At 38.7% G+C, this 5,625-nt stretch overlaps 1 protein-coding gene across 1 annotated transcript in view; it reads right to left on the bottom strand.

The window, feature by feature from the left end:
* The window catches only part of LOC116696229 (seizure protein 6), a 173,961-nt gene that overhangs the window by 22,544 nt on the left and 145,792 nt on the right, over positions 1-5,625 (bottom strand). The window lies entirely within an intron of this gene.

Genomic DNA, 5,625 nt, shown 5'->3' with positions numbered 1-5,625 from the left:
GTTCAGCCTGCTGGAGAACACGCTACAGCTCTAAAACAGCTGAAAACAAAACAATGTGCTGTAGAGCCCAGGAGCCCTGGTGCTTATCTAACATGTGTAAAACGAGACGCAAAGTTGCATTCAACAAAAATCATTCAACAAGTGTATTTTGTCAGGTGATTATGACAATCAACCAATATCTGAGATGTGTGAAACACAATTTGACCGAAATGGTTATCAGAAATAATCTCACAAAAAATGTATTTAAAAAAAGACCAAAATATTTTGACTAAAACTTGACTAAGATACCTGAGTTCTCTTTTGGCAAAACTAGACTAAAATTACAAGACTTTTAGTCGACTAAAACTTGACAAAAAAACACATGTGAATGACTGAGTATGACTAAACCTAATAGGACATTTGGCACCAGACTGAGACCAAGACTAAATTAAAAATAGGTGACAAAATAACACTAGTGCACGGGCTACAGTGTAGGGTCGGTATCTCCACGTACCTACGCACATAGTCACAGCCTAGATTTAAAGCAGAAGCATAAATCACACTTAACTGTCCAAACTGTCTCGCTAAAGTGAAGACCACAGTCAAGATCATATTATCAGGTAGAGTTTTTACTTTGCAGAAAAACTAAATTCTTTCTTTTAATCACCCCTCTAATTATTAATGACAGTTCTCATAAATCTCATAGATGATTTTCTCCATCTTTGGTTACAGTAACAACAAAAGATGAATGTGTTGTTTTGTGCATTCTATTTTTAGATATTAAATTACATGTGCAGACTCAACAGTGAATGTATCTAAAAGGTATTGTGTGTGTTTGTGTGTATCACAGCCTGATATATCTTCTTTCTCTGATCCATAGAGCTCAATTGTTCTTTTAAAACACATCAATGAACCACACTGTTGCTCTGGGTGACATGTTCCTCCATCACCATCAACACACACACTGTGGTTTATTTAGACTCAAACCCACACACACCGTCTGTCACATATACTGATGTGGATTAATCCACCGCTAAAAATAGTACCCAACAACTGCACTATTTGCTCCTGTTCGAGTAACATTTTATTAAAAAAAAAATGTATCCCCAGTCTGTATCTCTGTGTGATCACAACATGTTACATTCATATTATACTCCATTAAGTACACCAATAAGTAAAGATCTGTCTCCTATATTATATTTTAATTTGGCAAATAAATTAGCAATGTATATGTGCATGTAGATAATAAGCAGTGTCGCTTTTGTCAAAAAGTTAATATAAAAAGTTAATAACGATCTAGGCGCACGGCATGAAGCTTATGGCGCAGGTGCGTTTAGGGTGTCCAAATCCACTTATGCTAGTGTGACAACGGAAGGGTTTCACTTACTGTCTTCATTCATCACAGGTGTGTTTTGGGCATAAAATTGCAATAAATCAATCAGAGAGTCATCTCCCATTCCCTTTAAAAGCCAGGCATGTTTTGACCTTGGCGTATTGTTATTCTGATGGCAGATTTGCACCAAAATATTTTTTTATATGTAATCTTTTGCATGTTTGTGTGCTGCTGCGCTTCTCTGTGTGTGTGTAACAAGCATGGTGTGCGCGCACTGTGCATAAACCTAGGTGCATTTTACTAATGTGATGTTAAAATAACAATGAAATGCTGCATTACTGACTGCGCAATCACTTTCTGCTGCAGCAAGATAGCAGTAGGCCAAGAATTCACCTGAACACACCTCCCTGTAAGACCAGCACGCCCATGGGGCGCAAAGATGGGCGCAGGTGCATTTGCTAATTAAATAACATGGGCGCAGGACGGGAAATTAACAACTGCATCGGTCTAGAAATAAAATTTAAATAAAAAACTAGCAAAGACACTTGCATCAGGTTTTGCACTGTGCTGCACCAGGTGAACGATAGGGGCCAAATTGTCAACATGTTACACACTGTAAGAAAACAATTTGTGTAAAAACGGCAGAAAATTACCTGTACCTTTTCCGTTAAGTTTACGCACATTTGTGTTAATCTAAAAAATGGAATATACTGTACAATTACAGTATATCCTCTGTACTTTTAACAGACATTTCTATAATTCCAAAAGTCAAAATACAGAAAAACACCTGTGAAAAATAATAACTGAGAATTCCTTCATGTTAACACTGTGTATAAGCCCGTATTTCTACAGACATTTTTAAAAAATGCAGTGTATAGATTTCCCAGTTGCCATCATAGACAGCCACAAATCAGGTGTTAGCTCTCTGTCATCATATGAAGACACAAAGATTAGAGAAGTGGATGAATCCGTCTCTTATCTTTCATATTGTGTCATATCAGATTACTCATTTAAGCTAATTAGGAGATGATGCTGTGGTGTTTCATCATGTTAAATACAGGTGTGGTCACTTATTTACTCTGGTTCAAACCTTCTATCAGTCTTGTCCATGTGTAAGAATAGCTGTTTGTCTTTTCTTGTGCATAATTTGGTTTCTTCTTTTCCATCTCTTCATCAGGCTACACCAGTGAGCATGACGGGTTAAATGCAAACCACTGAGATATTAAAGGTCACATGGCATGACAATTTCATTCTATGAGGTTTTTTAACGTTAATATGAGTTCTCCCAGCCTGCCTATGGTCCCCCAGTGGTTTGAAATAGTGATAGGTGTAGACCGAGCCCTGGGTATCCTGCTCTGGAAAAAATGAAAAGCTCAAATGGGCCGATCTATGATCAGAAAGGGGAGGTAACCTATGCCTCTTATGACCTCATAAGTGGCAAGGTTACCTCCCCTTTCTCTGCTTTGCCCGTCCAGAGAATTTGGCCCACCCATGAGAGATAGACATCATGGCTTTCAAACGAGCAAAGTGGCAGTTGGCCTCCACCTTACCCCCCCCCCCCCCCCCCCCCCCCCCACACACACACACACCTCTCCTCCTCAAACGCTACAGACTCAGAAATGGCACATACTAAGGAAAGCTCGTTGTGGGACTGGCTCTAGTGACTGTGATTCTGCACCAAGAAATGGTCCCCTAACACCAGAAATGGTGTTAGGGGACCACTAAGGTCTGTATAAAAGCATCCAAAGAGCACCATGTCATGAGACCTTTAACATTACAACAGAAAGCAGAGTAGTAGGCTTTGAAGCATGATTTGTATGTCATTAACCTTATTAGCATTGACACAATAGACAGATCAGAGTCAGCAGGGTTCTCTGATACACTGACTTCAGGCCAGCAATAACAAATGGAGCGGCTACACTGTGCGCTGTTAATCCGTCTGCAAATATTAGTTGCTAGCGCTATTTGAAAGCAAATGACATCAACGTTACTCCTGCTGGAGCTTTGGTGAATATAATGTTATCATAACGGATATAACTGTAGTAAAAAAAAGACCAGATTTTAATAAACCTAAACAATTCTTTCAGGAGATGGTATGGCTTGAACAGAAGCATTAATTTGGGGTGTCCTCTTTTCTGTCTACAGTAAAATACAAGGTGGTAAGTTTGTGTGTATAGCCTTGCATTGCCAGACCTTCCTCCACCGCGCTCTGGAGGAAGGAAGAAAATCGTGTTCTGGTTTAATGGCAATTCTTCCAATCCAATCACAATTGTCACGGGTGGCTCTAAGCGACAGTTGTGCAACAGAAAACTCAGATTGGACAGTTAGTCTAGCTAGCAGTCTGGATTTACCCTGCAGAGATCTGAGGATCAGTTAACCATATTCCTTATAAATTCACCGGAGTTTAGAACGCCAACACAAAGAAAGAGGAAGGTGACGAACCTGTGGCCGAAAAGTGGAACATTGTGGATTTAGACTAGTCTAGAGTTAGCACTATTGGAATATCAGCTGGACATACTATGAACTGTTCCCAGTTTAACCTTTTTCAATCTAACCACTGAGGAGACTATAAACTATATATAAAGCCACATTTCACTGCTATGCTTCAATAATGATCAAGGGTCATTCAACATCAAAGCATCAAACTGTACTCTCCCATCATGCAACACTGTAGGGACATTTGGAAGTTTGAATCATTTCCTTCTCCTTTAATTGCGGTCAAAACTGTTTCAAATATAAATAAAACATTTGGTCCTGAATTAAACTATTTTTTAAATCTCTATTCAAATAGCTATTATTAAAGAAAAGAAGAAAAAACGTCAATATAACAGGGGACTGAAAACCTTTAAACGGTTGTGTATATGAAGTCACATCACTTCCAAACCAAATTGCTGCTCCCAAAGGATCACGTGACCAAATAACCTTTCTTGTGAAATGTTCCTATTTCCAACAACAACAAAACGCTAAGATCAAATAAAACACAATTTAAATAAAGGAAGTATGCATTGCTAAGAGACCAGCAGAACCATTTTGCTCATCACAATGATTTGATCACAAACATTTATTATATCAGATGTACAGTCAGAAATGGACAATTTTCACTTTACCCTCCGGCTTTGTAAAAAAAAGGAAGGCCTTCAATCAACTAGCAAGTAGCTTACGTTAGTGGACTGTATGCTACTCATTAATAATGAATAAACTAAATTCAATAATGAATTCTTTCATATTTCCCCAAGAGGGATTGATGCAATAGATTGCACAAATGTTCCCATTTCTCCCCACAGCCTCAGTGTGAGACATGCCAGCGTCTTAGTGAGAAGTGTGCAGCAGTCTGCCTTAATGACCAGACACAGATAAAACTATTAATGTAGCCTTCACTGTCTGCAGTTATCTTTCACTAATCCACTTTAACCACGACAGCAACACAGTTACCTTTAATTGTAGTGCTTGTATTTTCTAATTATTTTAATTTGTTTTCCACAAGTACACACATTTTAACAGCTTAATCCATGACTTCCCATATTTAGCTTTATCATTTTAACTGTACTCAATATAGCAGACTATAGTATTTAATTACTGTTAAAGCCCTGAAGACATACTTTCTCATCCAGCTATTTCCCATTGGTATGAAGTGGGCCAGGCTTAGTTGTGACAGGGTGATGTCATGTTCTACTGTGCACAAATCAGGATTTAGCAATACTTGTTTGGTCACAAATCTACTCAAACCAGTGTGGAACGCTCCATAAACAACACCTACAGATGTGTTTCACTTCTAAGCAAATCGATTCAGTGATGTTTCATGTTATAGAGACATTTTTAAGATTTGAAACCAAGTTATTATTTAGGTTTTTATTCTTTAAACAGATTCTCCTGATCATTAACCTGTGGATTACCAGAGTGCATAGATAGCTCTTGTTGCAAAGTTGGTGAGTACCCTCACAATGCTGAGCCTGATTCATGAGAGACTCAAGTGGTCCTTATTGGGATACACTGTATTTCTTTATCAAATCAGTTATTCAGCAAGACAGAGGCCTGACGGCAGTATGAGCTGGCAGAAAAAGCCCTGGCGGTGGAAAGCTAGCGCTAGACCAATGAAAAGGTGGAGTCAATAAAAAATAATGAGATGCGTGGGTTGTTTCTCGCCATCACAACCAATCGTGAGCCTCATCATAGAGCCTCAAATAGAGGGGTCAGGCTGGCGCCACATGCCATTTTAGGTGTACCAAATCTGTGTTCTCTGTTCCCATGTCTGTCATTAGCTAAGTTTCCATCTACTTGTCAATCAAATTATCTGAAGTTTGGTAAAAAAAAAC

This window comes from Etheostoma spectabile, chromosome 9 (assembly GCF_008692095.1).
Source record: "Etheostoma spectabile isolate EspeVRDwgs_2016 chromosome 9, UIUC_Espe_1.0, whole genome shotgun sequence".
Lineage (NCBI taxonomy): Eukaryota > Metazoa > Chordata > Actinopteri > Perciformes > Percidae > Etheostoma > Etheostoma spectabile.
The sequence above is the reverse complement of the archived record's forward strand: the minus strand, read 5'-3'. Positions and strand labels throughout refer to the sequence as shown.